The sequence below is a fragment of the Ambystoma mexicanum genome, chromosome 11 (assembly GCF_040938575.1).
Source record: "Ambystoma mexicanum isolate Mex_15411 chromosome 11, UKY_AmexF1_1, whole genome shotgun sequence".
Taxonomy (NCBI): domain Eukaryota; kingdom Metazoa; phylum Chordata; class Amphibia; order Caudata; family Ambystomatidae; genus Ambystoma; species Ambystoma mexicanum.
The window spans coordinates 1209431005-1209453473 of record NC_090934.1 but is presented as its reverse complement, the minus strand read 5'-3'; the positions used below and the strand labels follow the sequence as shown (position 1 = coordinate 1209453473).

The window sequence follows — 22469 nt, the reverse complement described above, 5'->3', positions numbered from 1 at the left end:
GGAATACGTCGGAGGACCCAATCCCCTCGAATAGAGGTTTTGGCTTGGGTTGTAGTGGGGAAAGACGGGGAGGCATGACTTAGGCCAGGCCATGCACATGACACTTAGTTCCACTGCAAGCCGTGGGAAGGTTTTCAGGGTGATATCAGCACGATCCTTTTTGTTCTGGGGTTTCTGCAGTTTCCTTTTGGGGTTGACTGCATTCACATTTGTGTATTGATCTTCCAAGCATACCTCAGAAGAGGGGAGGTCAATCTGAGAACATACCATGTGAACCAAAGACAAATGAAGGGCACTCCAAGCAAAGCAATTCTGGCAGGAAAATATAAGAATTAAGAGAGTCTAGGGATCCCATGCACACCCCACCTGGTCTGAAGGCAAGTAAAGAGTGCCCAAGAAGCAAGGAAATTCTTGGAAGAAAATACAGTTATTCATTCTATTTTCTAGAAAAATTGAGAATCACCTAAACACTAGGTGGAGGTGGTGGGCGTTTGGGGTATTATAGAAACACATGTAAAGTGCATCAGTTATTATGCTTTCCAAAGGTAAGAGAGTAGCAGCCTAGCAGGTAAAAAAGCAGGTGCCATCTCTGCGTGGAAATACAATAAAGGAACAACGCTGAAGCATCGAGTGTGGTTAATAGGCCTATTGTACTTGTCATCTTCCACAAACAGGAGGCTTCGTCCATCTGTACATCATAAAGACACTTTACATAAATAGTGCCTGGTGGGGATAGGCATATGCCACTGAGCTATACACAAACACGTCACTGGCATTCAGTACATACTAAATCTGTTGTATCTCTACATCAAAGAGTAGCAGGGTTGACGGGTTTCAGCGCACAAGGACATATGTCAGCATTGTCCTTTAGGGCATGACAACCAAAAGCAAACTGGAAGGGAAACTCTCAAAGACTTTGGGAGTCGGGATATGTCTAAGGTTGCCTGTAGCAAAGTAGGAACCAGGCCTCATTTGTTTGTAAACAGGCCAGGGTGCTGGAGGGGGGTGGGGCTGGTGAATGAACACATTGGTTCACATCAACATTACTCACCACGTTTATTCCAGGTTGCGGATTGAAGGATATGGGGGATTAAGACACCCAGTGCTTCCCGGGTGAAAAATTGTAAAATCCTTCCAGTGCACACCCCGTGATAATTACCACTTCATAATGGCAGAGATGGAACTCTGTGATAGTCAAAGATTGCTTCTGAGTGCAGTCAGTGTGTTCCTGTTGCACTAGCTTTCTGGGCAGGGTAAAAAGTATGATCTTGTGGTTGTCTTGTTGCAGCAGCAATACTCTGCTCAGCAGCATGATCTTGGAGCATACTCGTCCTTGGTACATAAGGGGTTAATACAGTTAATGCACATGCTACCTTGTCATCTTATTGTGCACAGTTCTCACAGTGCCTCGCTTCTTCGGCGGGGTCTTGGGGTTGTCACATTTTCTAGCAAAGGCTTTTGGGACTTACTCTGTTTGGCACACGTTTTTATTTTTTTATTTTTTGTCATGTTGAGAACTGAGCGAGACAGAATCCCGCCAGAGGCGGACCACGTTGAGAACTGACTGTACACTGCTGGCAGCCCCTCTTGCTGATCTTATGGTTTCGATGAAAAGGTGCTTTGGGATTTCATCTACTTAGTGCATTTATTTGCTATTTAACGGAGGCATTTTCAAGACTAAACCTATAACCAGTGGGGCAGTGAACTGCACAAAGACATTTGAACCCACAAACTTAAAGTACAGCTTAATTATAGAAAGAGTTGTTGTGAGGTACAACCACAGGGCAAATTAACTGTCAAAAATGCAATACATGATTGTCACCAATAAACTCAATAGAAAAGATACAAATTCAGACAAGTCAACATATAAACATGAGTATTTAGGAACAAACAGTTTGCAAAGAATATGAAATCAGAAAAAAAAAATCATATGTATATTCGGGAAGAGCATTTTCTAAAGACATGGCATTTTATTTAATAAAAGACCTTAATCACGAATTCTCAATTCCAGAGCGTGGCTGTATCTTGTACGAGTACATCGTGCTAGAAGTGGAGTGTGGGAAATCTGACGCTTGTAGGAGGGATCCCTGGACCCTTAGAGGCACTATAGAACATCCTAAACAGGATCCATAAATAGAGAGGAAGTGGGTGTCAAGGAAAAGAATTGGAGTGGTGGTGTGATCACGTGTTTATGCACTCGTGATAATTATGAATATCCTTCGAAGGTTGAAGACAGGGAAGTAGAGTTCCCGTCGCCACCATCAGGCCCTAAAGAGCCAAAGGATTCAAAGAAAGTCAGAGCAATTTAGGCTTAAATAAGTGCCAGGCTATTATGCAAGTCTATGCAAAAAGGAAGAGCATACTCGTAGTTGGCACTTAAGGGGTTCAATGGTCTTATGTAATAGAGCGGATGGTAGACGGACTTGAGCGTACAAGCAAGGTGGCAGGGAGAGGAACAGGTGTGATGTCACCGATCAACAGAAAATGTACTCGTCAATGAAGAGCCGTAATCAGAGTTTCAACGCAGATCGATAGCAAGGCGACAGGTGTTCAAGCACCGAAATCAGCCAGATAAGAAAACCCCAGCCTTAATTAGGTGGTGTCTTCAGAAGGTGGATGGAGATACCCAAGCTTTTGCACTCCCCCAGTTGCTCTATATAAAGACTGAATACATTGGGGGATAAAGTCAACTAGTGGGAGGTCTCACTTGATCTTTTAGGTTATATTAATGGCGTCCAAACAGACAATAGGGACTTAAATGAGATCTGCAGACATATGCTTACAGAAAATGGGTTAAAGGATTCGAGAATAGCACTTCAACCACAAGGCCTCAGGAGCTTCAAGAAGGGGTCACCCCATATGAACCAATGACTCTTGCTAGGTAAAAAAAGATTGTCAACTGAAGCTGATTGGCAGTTAACACAGCAGCCAGGACCTTCTTGCCCAGATGATACCTAGACAAGCTAGTAAATGAGGTGTTTAGACTGTAGGCATATAGGTTTCTTGTATATCCTTTAACACCTGCAATAGGCCACTTCAATGTCTACTACAATGGTAGCAGAAGAATAGGCCGGAGAGGGGTGGGGATGGTATTGTCCCTGGGTTGCTAAAGAGCAGGTAGTGAAGAAGCCCTAGCCCTGGGTGTTATGGCCCAGGCTCCAGGTCCAAGGGCCTGACCCTAGGCAACTCGGATGACTGCACCATTGATAACTGTGCTGTTTTGCTCAGGGTTATGCCACCGCTGGTCAAGGGGAGGATCGCAAGGGAAGAGAGTTCTGAGCCTGCCACTTGCAACTGGAGGCCAGGAAGACAACAGCAGTGGTGGAAGATTAGTGGTGCCTGACTGCCCCCAAAATACCAGAACTGCAAATGCAAGTGAAGGCACAGCTCCAAGTGACCCGAGTTTGGGTTTGACCCCAATTTTACATTCAATTAAATACCAAAATCAATATGTTCATTCTTGTTACTTTTCAAGCTAATCCTCCAGCTCAATGACTTTCAGTGGGAAGTGAAAAGAGGGCCATTACATCTCTATGAAGAGTCCGTAGAAAACCACCTTCCTGTGCTGTAACAAAGACTTGAGACTGGGCAAGGAGGTTCTCCCTACCGTGGTCCTATAAGGAAACAGACTTAATCCTGCTAGGATTCCCATAGTAGCCAGATCAAAACAAACAGGGAGACAAAGGAGGCGGCAGCAAGAATTGCCTATGGCCTCTTCTATGAAACATATACTCAGCCAAATACAGAAAAGTTGTAGACATAAAAAAGAGATTTCAGGCACAAAGCCTTTAAAGATAGCAATAAAATGAGATTCATGAAGTTATTTTCATCCACCACCTCTGCAAGAATGTATAGACCCAAGGAATCGTGTATATATATATCAGGAGAGCACATTAACCTTATGCAAAAGGGTGAGATGTATACATTCAAGTCTACAATATGAGTACACCAACTGGTAGCATCCATACAACCCACTACCAGATAATATACACACTACTTCTCACAACGAACCTGGTTCTAGAGTTTCCACCTCTAGTCACCTCCTCTCTGGTTTCTTTTCCAGTGCACAATACATTCCATTGACTTTATCTAAAAGAAAAGTGGTTCACCTTATATCCCTTGCATAGCGCTGGCCTCAAACATCTGCCATGGTTAGGGTGTATGCACGATTCCAGTCTTCCCCTGGCTGTGATGGAGGTAGTAGAAAGATCACACCAGCCCGCTATGCAGTGTCTGCGCCTTTAAGAGAAGAATTGGTTACATTAAACATTGCGCGATATACAGAGAGGATCGTCATCAGCAACACTATGGATTTTCAAGACGAGGGGTAGCTGAAGCCTTCATTATTACTTCAATTAAAAAGTTACCCTATGTTTGTCCACCTTTAACAATGCAGCCCAGCTGGTTCATCATATTGCCAGAACTTTACATACCACCGCTCTGACCAATGCACTCTAGCTCCATGGTCTCACAAGGACACACATGCATCTATGCCGGTGGTGAACAATCCAGTGTCCCCTTGGTTCTCCCCAGCCCACGGTTCCTCACAACCCCAACTAGCAAAGTTAAAAGGGGGGGGGTGGAAATCATCGGAACTGTGGGCCGGGGTGACCCTATGCCATGGCTTACCCACTACTGCTCTATACCCTTGACACAGACCGCCTAGAAAGTATCCTGTACATAGTACCTGCATAGTTATGAAGTGCATGCATCAAAACAGCAGCACAGCTGTCTTGCCTTTTCTCTCTCCCCGCAATAACTTAACTCACCCCCTCTCTTTTAGATTTGCCACAGCACCTGGAGACCATGGCAAATGTGTTGGTGTAAATCCAGTAACATAACCAATACTCGCTGTTGTATAATTTGTAGTACACATCTTGTTAGAATTGTCACAACCCAATTAACACTACATTTGGATTGACTATATCAACAAGAACCTCTCAAATACGTTTGCGTCTACAGCATTATGTTACCCTCAAAGGGTTTTGTGACATCATTGACGGAGTTCTATCGACACGTAGGGCATGGAGGTCCAAGAAAAGATCCTGAGCCAATATCAGACTTCAGGAGAAGATGCTATAAAACGACATCAACTGCCCTGGATAGCAATTAAATATTGTATTTGTTTGTTATACTTCTATATCGCCATCCAATACAGCAGAGGGAAATGCACACTAAAATGGCCAAAATATGGACTACTTGAGAGTCAATTTCTACTACGAGAAAAAAGCCCAACTATGCTTCTGGGGATTTCCCAGTGCAACAAAACGAATTCTGGTGTTATATTCAGCAGAGTCTTGTTGGGATGCACGTACAGCTCCCATGCCCACCCAGACGATTTAGGTTGAGTAAAATATATAAGTGCATGAGACAACAAACATGCGTGGCTGCAGGGGGTAAAAAGCAAAGTAAAAGTAACACATGTAGTGGTTTGTACTGGTTGGGACATGAAGGTAAGCACCAGTATAGGGCATGAGTGATATTAAAGTGCAATAGTCAAAATGTACTGGATACCAATGTAAGGATAGGCCCCGGTCCCTGCTCGAAGAAATGCTGGAACACAGCCATATTTAAAGCAAGGCCTAGTCTGCCGAAGGTGAAGGTGAAGGTAGCAGTATTGCGTGGCAATGAGTTCTGAATCACTACCCCACCCCAATCACCAGCAGGGGAAACCAAAAAGAGAGACCCCAGGCCTGATAGATAAAATACAGGTGTGTAGTGTTACATGCCTGTGAAAACAGAAAGGAATGTGAATGGCCGAGCATGGGCATGGCTGCACTCATCCGAAGGTCAAACCCATGGGAGCTGGGGCAGAGTTTTCGACTTGCCCAAGGCCTGGACTATATTTAAGGCACTGGCGAGCCCCAGAATATTGACTGTCCCTTTTGAACTCCCACATGCCCACAAACAAGACACCTAAGTGGATGTGGCTCACTAGTGTGGTGTCCAAGAGTCCCAGGAAGAGCTCTGGGGAGGGGCAGCTGATAAGGTGGGAGCAAGGAGTGAAACATATTGTGATTTGAATTATGAGAAGCAAGAGGTGATGCCAGCAAATTTAGTCCTGTGACGGGGAGGCATGATGACTGTGCCCAAATGTCTGGGATTAAGAGAAGCAATGATTTATTCTGAAGGGCATACTTGATCTCAAATGTATCCGCTGAGCTCATGTTAACAACCAAGTGCACACCATGTGACCTGGCCCATTTGGAGAGTAACATATCATGTAACCTGCCAATCAGGTAGAGGGGAACTAGGGCGACGCAGTAGAAGACCATGGCCCTCATTACGACCCTGGCGGAAAGGGGTTTACGCCGGCGTAAACCATGGCGTACCTTACCGCCTGAGTACGAGTTCCCCTAGCGCCATGGTGATTTTAACGCCTGCTTTTTGCAGGCGTTAAAATCCATGGCGCTAAGGGACCTTGTTGTTAATTACGCCACCGTAATTTACGGTGGCGTAATTAACGCCTTCCCCACTCCCATTATGCCCTATGGGGCCAGGAATGGGAATGGGGAAGGGTAAATGGGGATTGGGGACTTACCGCCCCGCCAACCTCGGAATGGGGCGGTAAGTCCGCCAACCCCCATGGCGGAGTTGGCAGCTTAGCGCCATGGACCATGGTGCAAATTGCACCATGGACCTCCGCCAAGGTCGTAATGAGGGCCCATGTGTTATAGAACAGGGGTAGCTTCAGATGTGACCAATCAGTCAAGGGCTGATAGGAATCTGGTAGCATGTATATAGTTGGTAGCCAATGAGGGTGGTGGGATAACACTGTGTACTCTTTGCGTCACGAGTGACAATGATTTGCCATATACCGACCTGCATTCATTGAACTAACACAGTGTAAAATACATTTGTTTTCCATGCAAAGAGGTGCAACAAGCTTTATTCCTCATATTGTTTTTTTCTCGGGTTGGTTGTTTGGAGGTTCGCCTTACAAATTGGTGACCCTGACGTGATCCCAGCCTCTCCGCAGGGACAAAGGATTCCTGGCTGCAGATCCACAGGACCAGACCCCTGTACACACATTGGAGAGGTTTACAGGAGACATGTTGCCTGAATTCCTGTCTGTTCTTTGGAGTGGGGCGACCCTCCTGGATTGTGCAGGCCACTGATGGGACCCTGTGACGGAGAAACTCGGAAGAGCACATAGACATAAGTTCACTTTTGAGGGAGAAAACAACACAGGTGGTATAAGAGTGATTGTTGAAGAGTGTGGAGTAGAGTGTTAACAGTGTTGCGATTATAAAGTAGAAAGACAACGTGGCATTTTGTAATTCTGACTTTTTTATTATTCCATGGAGTAAAGAAGGAAAAGAAGTAATGGATCCTTTCCGATTGAGGGAAAAAGACAGCAGTGTGTCATTAAGTGGAATAAGGGTAGAGACCCTGTGTATTGAGTGGGGCTGGGGCCTCTATAACTGATATAAAGGTGGTGTTAGAACAAAGAGATAGTATGGGTAGAGGCTTTGTGTACTGAGGGGGCCTGGAATCTCTCCATAAAGGGGGCATTAGAATGAAAAAGTAGCACTTTGGTGTTTTTATTGTTTTTTTACTGTGGCAGTGTTGACCGAGGAGGGGTCCGGTTTTGATGTGTACAAATCTTGAAGTGGTGTGAAGTAAGGGTGTGGGCAATGTGTGAGAGGGAATATGGGCTACAGTGGTATGAGAAAAGAGTGAGGTGTGGGTGTGGGTGTAGTTTGATGAAGGAGAAGGGTGGGGTATTGGCAACGGGAAAAGGGTGGGGTATCGGGTCGACAAGGCACAACTGGATCAGAGCATGAGTGAGTAAGGTATTGTAGAATGTCTGAATAGGGGCGGCTAAAATTGAGCTGGTGAGCCCATTGGAGTACATGTGCACAGCTCTCCCATTGTATAGGGAGAAGATTAAGAAGTATCATTGGGAATGGGTGGCCGAGACAAGAGTGGGCATGTTTAAACCATGGCCAGAACAGGGAACGAATAATAAAGACATCCTGGGTCATATATACACATTTTTAGCCATACAGTATAGGGAAGAAATTAAAGAACAAAATGGAATTGTTGGAGTTAAGGAAGATGCTAGAGGATTTACAAGATGCCCCTCTCAGGCCTCAAGAATACATTGGGCAGAGCACCTCTGTCATGTGTTCCGATCCCAGCCACGCTCACCACTCTAACTGTTCAGAAATTCCCCAAACCATCAGTCACAGCACAAGCAGCACATCCTCCCCCATCATGGTGCTATCGAACACGTGCAGCATCAGGGTAAATTAACCTGATTTATGTCCCGCTACCTGCCCCTACTCCTCCTCCTTCGTCATCATTGGCCCAGTACCAGAATCTCCCAAACCCTATAGCGTCTGCAGCCACTTGAGTTCAAGAGAAGAGGGACCCAGAGCGGAAGCAACAGTGAGAGATAGATGAAGCGTTAAGGATGGCAGAGGAAGAGTTAGTGAGATTGTGATTGGTTAGAGGGGATGGGCAGCAAGCAACTATGAGGACAGACATTTTGTTCAGAACGGACAATATAGCAATCAGGGATGTGCATGTTCAGAAGGAAAGTAGGGAGCAGCAGTGTGGAGCTTCAAGCATGGGAAGGTCTTGGGCAGAGAGCTTAGATTATGGGTCTGTGTGCTTGGCTAATGAGGCAGGAGCAGAAGAGGGGGTGTGGGACACAGTGGATGAGTGGGGGATGAAGAGCCCCTGCCCGCAAGATAGCCAGGGGTGGAGAACTTGTGGGGGCCTAGTCTGAGGAATCACTATGGGCGCATGACGGTTGAGAAGGGAAAGCAGGTGGGGAAAAGGTTGTATACCAATTGACCTTTTCACAATTGACCTCGGGAGATTTGACCTCGGGAGAATTTACCTAATTTAGAAGGTCAATTAGGACATATATGCGGGGGGCAAACCCCCCGCAACCCCCTCACCCAATCCAAAAACCCCTGCAACACCCCACCCAATCCCCTTATATAATTTATAATCCAAAACCAACCCAATACATATATAAAAAAACAAAAATAATATAACGGTCAATTGTGCACAAGGTCAATTGTAAAAGGTCAATTTGGGTAATAACGGGGGAAAAGAAGTTGACAAAGATGGTGGGGGCACAGTTTCCGCTGTTGCACAAAAGACCAGTGACAGCACAGTATTTACCATTGTAAAGACCGGAGGGGGTTTCTGTACTTCTGCTCTCTATATGGCAGAGGAGAGGCACAGAGGACTCCAGCCAAGATTCTCTATTATTGGTACGTGGTCGAGCAATCAAGGCCTTGCTTCTAAGGAGGTGATGTAGACTGGTTCTTAAGTACAGTGTAGTCCCCAAGCCCCCACAAAGGAATGTCCACACACTGTATCAGTTAAAACACAGTCTTTATATAATTAATATTCAAGGTTATGTACACTACCACAATAACTCACTTTGTTCTCCGAAAATCTACAATGCCAAATATATACAGTTCTAAAGTGGTACCCCATTTATTATCAGATCTCATTAAAGTGCGTCAACTATACTCTGGTCAAATGTCACACAGATCATTTAATAAAAGCAACCAACAATACACATAGGAGGAAAGAAGTTGGTTAGAACAATTGGCAGAATACTGGCCCCTACCACTAGACACAGTTCTGTGTGGAGATCCCACCAACTGGGCAATATGTAAAGTAAAGATATATCACAAGCTCAGTCCATATATTGTTCTATGAGTCTTATTTCCTTCTATGATAGTTCTACAACCCCAATGTACCTGGAATAGCAGAGTTTGTCATTGGGTCATCGACGGATCCTTCTTGAGCAGCTCCCTTTTAAGGCAGGAGCCACGGATCGTCGAGATCCCATGAGGAAAAAGGATTGAATGATGACAGTGAGGTGGCAGCTTCGTTCCTAGCGATGCTCGTCGATGATGGAGCTTTGGCGTCCTGCAAGGAAGAGGAGTGCGGGGCACCTCAGTGACTATAGTTCAGGACCGCAAAGAGATTGTGAAGAACTGTGGCCCAGCAAGGGCGTCGAGTTGTCCGGCATCTCTACGGTCGTCAGGTGGCAGGAAACCCACTGGCGGATGCTCCTCGGCGCATCAGCAGCCTCGGCTTTCTCTGGCGGGACAAAGTGGTCTACGGTGCAGGCGAGAGCATCCTTGGATCAAATGTTACTTAGCAAAGGGAGCACGGCGGCTCCGGTCAGCGACGGCGGTCGTCGACGGTGATGGACAACAGTGTCTGGGTGCTTCTCCTTGTGATTCCGCGGTGGTCCCCTTCTCCGGTCGGCAGCCTGTCATAGATCTGTCTACCAGGGAGCTTAGGCAAAGATCAGCTGGTGCACGATGGTCCCTCGTAGCTCGGGAAGAGGGCGCCTTACCAGGTCCTCTCTCGGTCGATCCTTGGAGACACAGCAGCTTTCAGGTCGATGAAGTAGAGCAGCAGCAAGACTCCTCTTCCAGTAGGGCTTCAAGCTTAAACTTCAGTTTCAACTCCAGTTTCTCTTCAGCTTCTGAACACAAATTCTAGCAGTGAGAGGCCCCCAGATATACTAGTTGATCTCCCATTCATTCTGCTGGGTCACACTCAGGCAACCAATTGGTCAGAGGGCATTCATGCAGGCAGGCATCCCATCAGGTGCATAGTGCATTCAGGCCATTCACTTCTCTCCAGACACTCAACAATTTATGTGTATTGGGACAAGTACCCAGCCATTCAACACTCCACACTGCATTCATACGAATTTCGGGCAGGGCTGTCTCAGTCATTGTGTCAAACACCAGATACTAGACATCCACAACACAGAATGCATATTCGTCACACACTCCATTCACCCAGGTCCCACCCACAGGGTGTACCCACAACATACAGTCACTGGGAAGGCTCCAGCCAGACTGGCCTGGACTTCACAACAACACCATATATGGAATTTCCACCCAACAGCCAGTCAGTGGGAAGGGACAGAGTTAGGGCTTCCCAGGACTTTGGGTAAAACAAGGTAACAGGCAATAGAAAGCAAGAGGGTTACAGGGGCCATTGTGTTTCCTATCAGGAATCAACTGATTCCAATGACAGGCCCTGGGTATCCCAAAATGGAGGATACTCAGAACACATGTCGAATTCAGCATGGAGCTGCCACCAGCCCACACCCTGCTCTGTGGGTGCCATACTAGGGGCACAGGGTTGCACCTCCACCCATGGGTGCCATAAGGGTATCCCATGGGTCTGTACACCAAACCAAAAACATGAAGAGCTGCTCTGCCAGGAGTCCCATATGGACTCCTGGGCAGAAAACAAACAAAATACAAATGAAAAAGGACTACAGGACAAGGACAGGGATGCCGTGTCCCTCCAATGCATTTCCAGCATCACAGATGTCGGCGAGAAGGCGCTGGTATGTGTTTCTTTCTTGTGCTGGTATTGTCCATATTATGTTCTTTATTTCTCTTCCGGCCAGGTTTGTGAATATGTTGATCTTGTTAGGTGGGTATTGGTTCCCAATAGCACCTACGAAGTCTTCTAACTCTTCAACCCATTCCTTCCACCTTTGTCCCTGGTCATGGTGCCATAAGGGTAACACATGGGCTTGTACACCAAACCCAAAGAGAGAGCTGCACCGCCAAGAGCCCCACATGAACTCCTGCACTGAAAACACAACAGAACACATGATAAAAACAGTAAAGGACAAGGATACGGAGGCCCTGTCCCTCCGATGCATTTCCAGCATCACAACCATGACCACAAATGGATAGGAATTATTTAATAAAAACTCTATCTTCTCTCGCAGCTGGAGTGGGAAAGTGGATTCACACATTCCAAAAGCAGACATCAGTTGTTACCCTGGCTGTGGTCGACAAGAAGAGTGTGTCACAATCTCTGGAGATCAGGCAGATGCCATTTGGGCTAAATCACAGAATCCCGGGGTGCAAAAAGGGGATGATAGCCATGATGGGGCCCATTTCAATGATATTAGGGGTTAGGTGTAGCTGGCACTGTGGCGTGTTTTCCCCCGATACACCAGATCTTCAGTCAATAACACAACATACAACGCGGGATGACGAGGATCCGGCTCAGTATATTTTAAAAGACAAGAGATGTGGAGGGCAGAATCTGGTGAACCATGGGATCAGTCAATTGTATTTTTCTATTTTGTGGTCAAGAAAAGCCTCCCTAAAGAGATGCAGAAGGTACTCGATAAGATAGCAGGGATTGAAGAGAAGGGGTGGGAAGTGATACAGTCTATAATTGTACACCATTTCAAGCAGCTGAAAGAGAAGAAAAATGAGACAGCACAAAGGGTACAAACAGAGGAAGCAAGACTAGTTCAAAAGAAATTGGGAACATTGTCAGTAGAGGAGGCAGTAGTAGCTGTGCACCTGGAAGGACAGACAGAACAGATGGTGACGATGGGAGAAGTACGTGCAGCACCTGCGTGGGGATGTGTGTATTGAATGGTGGGTACCAGCTACAGTTTCAGGGGGAGAGGAGGGTTTTCAAGACCCTGGGGAGGAAGATGGAGGTTTTGGTGAAATGCGTCAGGGGGGGGGGACTCGGGGCAATGTTGGATATGTGGGAGAATGGTTCATTTTTCATGGGAGTGTAGGATCAGACAAGTGGCTAAGTGGCAGCCGACAACCAGCAAATGCCCCCGTAAGCAAAAGGCGCCCAGCCCCACAGCCCTATGCCCAAGTACCCCCAAGTACCCCCAAGTGTTCCGTATAGTGTGCCATCGACCACTGCCCCAACTTCCCTCCCACTGCAGGTTCCACAGCCACAAGTGCGGGTGCCAGTGGCACACCAGCTTATGTGGTACATCCTGTGTTGCCACAGGCACCTCAAGTGACCAACTGTAATGCAGTGCCTCATGACACAGTAACACACTATCAAGGGGCCAGAGTAATCAGAGGAAATCCTTTCATCTTTCCAGGGACAAACACCTATCCAGATTAGGACATCTCACAGAGAACTTTAGTGTGCCCAGTTCTATCATTCAGTGCCAACCCAGAAGAGATTCCCTTGGTGGGCGTGGAGATAGGAAACAAACCATTCATTTTTATGGTAGACACAGGTGCCACAAACTTATGTATCAGGGAAGGGTATTTCCCTTTGTCAGGTGAGGTAATGGACATGCAGGGGTTCTCTAGGGCAATACAATAGGTTCCATTCACAGAGCAACTGCCTTTTAGGGTAGGTGACAGGGTGGTAACAGCCCCATTTCTGTTTTCAACAGCATCCCCTGTCAACCTGTTGGGGAGAGACAAGTACAGCAAGTCAAACATGACTATCTCTTTTACTGAGAGGGGTGGTGTGCTCTACCCCAGGCATATGCTGTGTAAGGGCAATGATGATCATACACGCACTAGGGAATGAAGCAATGAAGCAGTAACTAGGGAAATGCCAGTGCACCCAGACCATTTCATCTATTGGGCTACAGTATTGCAGAATGCAGATTCAAATGTAGCCAACCGGTCTTTGAGAGCGCCATCCTTCTTGTTTAGACCAGCACAGCCCCAGGAACATGCAATGGGAACCATTCTTATGCTTGATTTAGAAGGGATGGTGGCATCAAAAGAGCAGATTGTCCTGATGGGTACAGATGCCGAGGGAGAATGATGGACAGTCCTGTGCATTGACCCAACCCCAACCCTAAAAGGAGTTACAGTGACTTGTTCGAAGATATCGACAATGATGGGGAAATAATATTGGCAATTTGTGTCCCATGTGAGATAATGGTGCAAACCCGACATGTCCCATGGCCCATGCTACTAGAGGCCAGTTTCCGACCCTTTGCCTAAAGCGATCTAGCACAAGCTGAATTTGTGGACAAGAAATCATTTAATTACAAAGTGTTTACCAAACAACACATTACACTTAAACCAGGTGCAGTATTTCCCAGATTTAAACAGTTCCCATTGTCCAAAGAAGCTGTGGAGGGAATAAACAACAACATCATAGCTCTCCAATTGCAAGGCATTATCGTACGGCCAAATTCTCCCTGCAATATGGCTATATACGCTCTCAAGAAATAAAAGGGATCCAGTTGGAGGATGATTCAGGATTTGCATCCTCTAAATAACAGTACAGGATGAATTTCCCATTGTGCTCAACCCCATGGCAATATTATATACCATACCCACCAGAGCAACCCATTTTACAGTCATTGATTTGAAAAAAGTGTTAGTCTCTGTCCCATTGCACCCTGACTCTCAAGACCTCACTGCATTTACCTATTGCGGGAGGCGATTCCAGCACACGAGTCTCTACAGGGGTACTGAGAGTCACCCAGTATTTTCAACAGCGTAGTACAGGCAGATTTAAGCAACATATATTTCCCTGAGTACCATCATTCAATATGTGGATGATTTGCTGGGGTGTAGCGCCAAGGAACATCAATTTAGGGAGGACTCCATCACGTTGTTAAAATTACTTGCTGACAAATGGTGCACAGTCGACAGTGCAAAGGTGCAGTATTGTCAAAAGGAAGTACTATTTATTTATTTTTTGCATTTATATCAGTGCGCCAAACCCTCAGGCATCAAGGCGCTGGTTGCAGAAAGTGTGAAGCGACATTTTTCAAAGTGCAAGATTACGCATATGTGTAAGAACACTAATGGTGTTAGAGAAAGGCATAATCTGGCAAAGCCGTGCCACATGGTACACAGTGCTGCATCATGTATACAGATATGCAAAGACAAAATCAGATAGGTGCACAGACTGGGAGAGTCACGCCTCATAGAACAGGGGGCTACATCAGGTATGCAGATATGCAAAGACAAAGTCAGGTAGGTGCATATATTGGGAAAGCCACGTCTCATGATGCAGGTGGCTACATCAAGTATGCAAACAGGCATGACAGGTAATAGCAATGAGTATCCACAGTCTGGGACAGTATTCCTATGGTGTGGAGGGGCTACATCAGGTGTGCTAGATATTACAGAAGAAACATTTGTTACAGAATATTCTCATATGAAGGGACAATCTAGGTCATGTGAGGCTGCTCCTGTAGCAACACGTGCTGCTGCCACACAGGTAAGTATCATTGTAAAGTACAGAGATTGCTGATGGGGTAGTGTGGTGATGCATGATGTGGGCAATAATACAGTTACACGATACAGGAGTACGTAATGGTGGGTGTGAGGACAAATCAATGAGGGTTTATGAGGCAAGTGCATTAGGCATAACCCTGCGTGTTCTATACTCATCACAGTATAATGAAAATGGGAGAGATCAAGCAAGCGTAAGGTAGCCGAGGTGTATAGAGCCATCTTTCACATTTGCGGTGCCGAGTAGAAGGCACATTTGAAGGATGCATAAACAGGCAAGGCAAATAAATGTGATTGAAAGTGTGCAGGCTATTTGGAAAGGTTATTTCAGCAAAGTCCCAGAGCACCGCACTCCAGGGCTGGGGGCAGCGTCAGGTTTGGGGGATAAGGTTAAGCAACGTGTGGAAGCACAGTATGTAGAGTGTGCACTCAAAGAGCATAGTGAATAGTAGTAGGCATGTCAGAGAGTGCATAATAAGGAAAAGGAGTATGCAAGAGTGTTAAAATGTTTGAAATGTTATTCAAACACAGTTCAGAAAAGTCATACCGAGGTGACTAAGGGCTATGTTGGACGCAAGAGGCAAATATAGTAGTCAATGTTGGTGGTAGGCAACGGGAGCCTTACCATTCTTAGCGATTGTGAGAAGGCCGAAGGAGACAAGGCATTACAGTGGTTACGGCGATCGACTCTAATGAGGGTGCAGGGACAAAAGATATAGCTTTGATCGTAGCAAATCTGGACAGAAGGGCCAGCCAAGTCCAGACAGGGTCAGAGAGGGGATGTAGTACACCCTGGACTTAAAAGTCAGCCTTTGAAAGGACTATCTGGTACTGGTTGATAGGCAGCCATCTGGGTGGCCTGGTCTGCTGCCTTGTTGCTGAGAGAAAGGCAGCAGAATAGCTAACATGCAACTACGATTAGAAGTTCCATGTACTGGGGTATCAATCGCCCAAATTATGGAGTAGCAGGGGCAGGCACCTAAGGATGAAAATTTGCTATGGCAGAATAGTGGGTGTGAGCAATCTCCCACTGATCTAATATGGAGACAGGTCATCACAGGTAAGACAGTAATGCCTCAGGATTTGCTAATGGTTGCCTTTGAACATTTGTGCTAGCCGTCACATGTATCAAAGCAGCATATAGCTGCAGACATACTGGAGGATTGGCATGTGCCTAATATGCAGAAACTGCATATTAGGCCCATATCCAGACTCCTTCGTGCAGTTGGATTGTGAGCATTAGGTATCTTCCCACTTTCCAATCACTGGTAAACTTTGGGTTTTCCCGCTCTCTTTCCTACTTAAGCAGGCCTTCCAGCCTCCTTCGCTACAGTTGGGGCAAGGGGAATAGGTCTCCTACTTGTCAATCACTGGTAAGCTTCTAGTGTCCGCTCTTTTTCCCACTCTTTTTCCTAATTAAGCTGGCCTTTCAGCCTCCTCCTTTGCAGCGGGGGCAAGGGGCTTAGGTCTCCTCCCACCTGTAATTCACTGGTAAGCTTCTGGTCTTGCAGCTCTTTTGCTCGCTCTTTGTCCTACTTAAGCAGGCCTTCCAGCCTACATCCCCTAAGGCTCCCTTCTATAGCCTCGGTCTCACCTAGGCATCCTTAGCATTGGGCATCCTCGGCTAAGGACATATGAGGACAGTGACACTGCCTGTGTGTGCCTGTTTGTGCCCATTAGGCTCTGGGAGGGCCTAGGGTCAAGCACACAGGCCCTCAAATCCTCCAATAGACAGCAACATGTGTCTCATCCGTCTGCAGTTTATCCCCATGATCTCCAAGGCCTGTGTTGCAATGAGCAATAGGCACCCACGAGTGGCTACCATATCCAACCTCATCGCTTTACTGTGTCTCCCACAACAACACCCTCACATTATGCGCTCTCAGGCCATCATGCTGGTAGACGCTTGGTCGGCTGTAGCCCATGCCACTGACATCGCTGATCTAATCACTGAGAGTAACCTTGATGTAATCTTCATCACAGAAAGGTGGTTTACCCCCTCCTCCTGCCACCCAGATACAGTGTGCAACATACAAGACAGGTGGTGGGGTCGCTGTCATCCATAAATCAGACTGGGCCTGCATGGTTCTGCCATCCACAATCTCCCCCTCATTAGAACCCCTGTCATGTCGATTCCACCTGTCCCAAAAGGACTCCATCACATTCAATCCCACACATCGCTCGCTCCAAGGGAACAGATCATTCATGGAGGACCTCACCCACTTCATCTCCTCAGCATCAATCACACACGCCAGCAACATCCTCCTATGGGGCTTCACAATTCCAGAGACACCACCCGCAAAACACCTATGCGGCTCACTCTACACACTAGCCAACTCGTGCAACCTCCAACAAATCATCCCCTCTCTAACCAACACAGGAGGACACATGCTCAACCTCATCTTCACCCCTCCGGCTCGCCTCTCGAAGATGCCCAGGAGGAGCTCCGGGGAGGGGCAGCTGATAAGGGAGGACCAAGGAGCAAAACATCTTGTGATTTGTACTACGAGGAGCAAGAGGTGATGACAACAAATGTGGTCATGCAATGGGGATGCATGATGGGGGCGTCCATATGTCTGGGATTAAGAGAAGCACTTATTTTTTCTAAAAGGTCAATTTGACCTAAAAAGTATCCGCTGAGCTAATGTTAACGACCAGGTGCATACCATGTGACTAGCTCCTGGGGAGGGTAACATATCACGTAACCCGCCAACAAGGTAGCAGGGAACCAAGGTGTCGGAGTAGAAGAGAACATGTTAGAGGGTAGGGGTAGCTTCAGATGGGGCAATCGGTAAAGGGACTATAGGAGAGTAGCCAAGGAGGGTGGTGGGATAACACTGTATACTGTTTGCATCACAAGTGACAATGATTTGCCATATAACAACCTGCATTCATTGAACTAACCCAGTGAGCTCCATGGCAGTTGGGTTCTATGGGACCCCCTGTCACCCTTTTCCTTTCTGTATAAAAAATGTATTTGTTTTCCTTGCAAAGAGGTGCACCAAGCTTTTTTTCCTTAGAGGATTGGTTTCTCTGGTTGGCTGCCTGGCGGTTTGCCTTATAGTCGCCATGTCCATTTCTTGTACTACTCCTTACGAATGCCCATCATCTGCATCAACCTAATTGCTTCTGCCAATTAGAAAACTACTCAAAACCTGCCTCTTCAAAGACGCAATAAGGTACTCAACTCCTGAGACCAAAGCAGGAGACTCCAAATTGAGGCTGAAACACCAAACCATATAGTGTATATGACACTCCATTGAATGCAAACAAAGTGGCATGCTCATGATGCGTGGAACTGTATCTGAAGGTGCAATACTCAATCTCATTACATACATGGTAACCTTGCCACAAATGTGATTCCGGGTCAACTCAGAGCAAACAAGTATCAGGTTGCTCAAAAGAGACTTGCAATTGTTCTGCTGGACTGTGCTTGGCATGTATAGAATATACAAAAGCATATGTGTATTATTGTACGACCCAGAAAGCTAACACTGGATTCTAAACCATTGTGAAAGGACACCATTCCAAACAACAGATTATTTAGCATTGTTCTTTCTCAGCAGAGGGTTTATCACACTTTTGAAAAATGCAACCGCCCTACTAGCCAATCAGAGGCCAATCAGAGGTGGCTTTCATAAACTTGCTGTCATTTATCACAGATGGCCTCAAGAATACATCAAATCTCAAAGGCGCCTCAAGGCTCTCAAAGAGGGTTCAAGGGTTTTTATTGAAAGTAGATGTTCACTAACTCTCACTCTCATTGCACACGGGGTTTGACCTCCCTAGTCCAGGCATCCCTACATCCCAAGGTGGTCACTAGAGATAGAGATCAATAACCACTACTATGATATGGTTGGCTAGTAGTGAGGGCCAGAAGGCAATCACATTATCTCTCTTACTCCCTATCGGAACTTCTAGGTGGATGCTAACCTCGGGCCCCACAAAAAAAGGTTCTTAAAAAGTGGTGCCTTTCAATCACACAGGTCTCACACCATTTTTTCCTGTCACAATCTTGTACTTCTCACCCTGATGTTCATTCCTTCCTTTCACTTCCATCTACTGTCCGCCCTTCTCTTCATCGCACTTGCCACTTGCCCCTTTCTCTCTCAGTCCCTGTGATGTTCGTTTTGTCTACTGCTATGTTCTGTACTTCCCTCCACACCACTCTCTACTATTATCTCCATCTTCTCCCCTTTTCTACTCTACCCTCTGCTACTGTCCCTTCTACTCTTCACTATCCTACTCTCCACTACACTCTCCTCCCAATACCCTCTGCTCTCCTCGCACTACTCTCCACAGCTCTCTCCTTCCACTCTAAACTCCACTCCACTGCTTCTCTCACAGTCAACCTCCTTGCACTCAGTCATTCACCTTTCTTGCTCAGCCTCACTCATTCCCCTACACTCACACTTAGACTCACTCACTCTACTCACCATACACGCACTCCCGCACACAAAATCCCACTTTCTCTCACAAAAGAAATCCCTCCTTGCACATACTTTCTGTGATCTTCTTCCACACTCTGCTGCACTGTCCTTCCTATGCCTGATCTGTAGGTCCATCTTCTCGTCCCTTGGCCTTACCTGCACATCCCACACTGCCCGATTAGCTCCATTCACCTTTATACAGCGCTTCCCCCTGTGATTGCCCCTGGTGCCCACCTGGTTCCCCATGACATTCTCTATCTTGTTCTTTCCCCAGTGTTGTGTTATACTGGGTTCAGGCTTTAAACCACCACGTTAGCCCATGGGTTTGGCAACCTCTAACAAAATAGTCAATTTCAAAGTTCTTATTCTCATGATATTGAGTGTCCTATTTGCCGGTCAGCATTGCATGTCAGTCTGCTGACTTGCTGTTTATCAATGGCTCTCTTCCTGGTGGCTTACACGTTCCCTCCTCCGCCACCTGGACTTCTACGATCTAGAGTCTTGGAATAGAATAAAGAAAACACTGGCCAGAATATGGCATAGCAGTTATGGGGTGCTGAGTGGTACTCGCCAATTGTAGCCAGCCACATGCAGAGGGGACAGAGACTGGGACCCTGCCAACTCTCTAATCCACCTCTGGAGTAGGTCAGTTTCTGGCAAACTCCCTGGTAGGCATCCTGCCACAGGTTGAGAGGGGCTGCCAATCCCTCCTTGGAAGGGGCAGATCTCTGAACCCTGCAAACATACTGGCAGAAGTAGGTGCTCCTTGGCAGTAGAACGCACCATCACCAAGCTTTCCACCTCTGGAACCCTCTACCACTATCTCTCAATCCTGAACCTGACCATGTGAGGCACTTATGAGTAGTTAATAGACACCTTTTGTTCTAGGCCTATGGATCCTAGTTTAGTTACATGAATGTTCTTTCCACACATTCTCTGTTTCAGCCTGATATTGTCCACCATATTATACATGTGCACATGTGTACAAGCAATAACTATACATGTGTCACTAGTCACTTTATAGTTACGGTTACAATGAGATTTAAATAAGAAAATGCAAAAATGCTTTCCTCTGTAATATTTTTTCCCATCTATGGGCCTCATCACGAGTTGGGTGGTAGCCCTTAAATGCAGCAGTAACAGTATTGCCGCCGCATTCAAGGGATGGCCCTATCACAAGTTGGGCGCTAAATGGACTGTTTTACCTCCAGCTTTTCTCTGGAGGTGAAAATCCCATTAAGCACCCTGTTTTTGGCATAATTACCGCTGGCTGTATTAGTGCACTCTATTTGTGCTGAAAATGCCACATTGGGTACAAAATGGGGATTTACTGTTAACACCTAACCCATGATCCGGCACTAATAGCGCAGGACCAGTTGGCGCTAACACAATTAAAGTTGGGCGGTATTACAGCCAGGATACTACCCACCTTCATGAACATTTCTAAGATAACAACTATTGCTGGAAAACATATTTTTGTTTGCCTGTGGCTTTCGATAGAGGCTAAACAATACCCCATTTCTCCCATGATCTCAAAATTGACGTAACACGCCCTTCAGCTGAAGCAGTCCATGCTGCAAACATTTCAAACATCGTATTAGCCAAAATGAAGATATTCACTTTTAAGGCAAACAAAAAGTACAATATCTGCGAGCATGTCCAGTAGGTGCAGAGAGACAAACAGATTTGAAAATATATTACAAACTTCACAAAAACCTATGCAACCCTCAGACATACAAGCAAAGATGTCTTTTCAGTCATGAGTAGTATAAGTAGAGGGACATAAATAATTACAAATATACATTACCACCTGGGCGGGGAAGCCAGCCAATCAGATGGCTAGGGACACAGGCTTGAACCGCCAGTAGACTTTTCCTTTTTTTTCTCCAACCCACCAGCCCCTTACCTTTTTTCTGAGGCGGCGAGTTCCATTCTCGCATCCGTTGCTTCTCCTTGCTTCCCACAGGCTGCGATTGAAAGGGAAGAGGGGCTCCGCATGGAGCCCGACATCCCTTTCCATGGCCGGCCATCTTTGTAAAGGATTTTCCCTCATTCAACGGGTTGCGCGCAGCATCCAGTCGAACAAGGGAAAATCCTTTGTTTTTAGCAACCCGGGTTACCACTTTGGTTACCCGGGGTGCTAATAGCCTTAACACCAGATCCGGCCCACTGGATCGCGTGTTAACACACAATAAAATAAAAAAATATTCCTGAAAATGATTATCCACATCAAATAGGCATCAGGGTCACTGTACATGCACCATAGATTTGTAGGGAGAATGCAAAATGTGCAATGTATTTCATAATATAAAATATTATGAAAAACACACAAAAAAATACCTGCAGCTCCCAATATAAACAAATACCTACACAAATACTCCTACCCCTATTCAGTCATGGCACCAAAGTCAGAGGGACGAACCAATATCAAAACTATACTATGAAATAACAAATACTTGGTAAAATGCAGAAAACCATCTAGAGCCCCCAGCACAGACACACACACACCTATTCAGTCAGTTTCAATAGGGTCAGAGGAACAAAACGAAAAGAGAAACATTCTGCGAAGTGAAAAATATTCCCCAAAACACAGAAAAAACATCCATTGCATACCCAATACACACACGCACTCCTTTTCAGTCATGTAAACTACAACACAGCGGCAGAATCACAGGGGACAAACGAATTATAAAAGATACCACACCACATATGGTCAAAGGGACAATGAGGAACATAGTACACAACAAGCACAACCATTCACAATAACATATCGAAAACGTGGAGACTAAAATAAATCCGAAAATAAGGCCACCATACAAAGGACATCTGATACACCATCACAAAATGCAACCATTATCAAGCAAAACAAACACACACACACACACACACAGATGCGCCCCATGCATACCCTTGCAAGCATGTGTGACACCACATAGGTGGCACACTCCTAATTTCTCAAATGCACAAATAATGCATAACAATTGAAAACATACACACAGCAAACAGGCAATGCAACCTTTCATTTCACTTTCACAAA

At 46.1% G+C, this 22469-nt stretch overlaps 1 protein-coding gene across 1 annotated transcript in view; it reads right to left on the bottom strand.

Moving 5' to 3' along the window:
* LINGO1 (leucine rich repeat and Ig domain containing 1) overlaps positions 1-22469 on the bottom strand; it is a 6683609-nt gene that overhangs the window by 4526626 nt on the left and 2134514 nt on the right. Inside the window, exon 3 of the mRNA XM_069624566.1 lies at positions 4110-4239. The gene's annotated coding sequence lies outside the window, so the exon portion shown is untranslated. The remainder of the gene's footprint in view (positions 1-4109; positions 4240-22469) is intronic.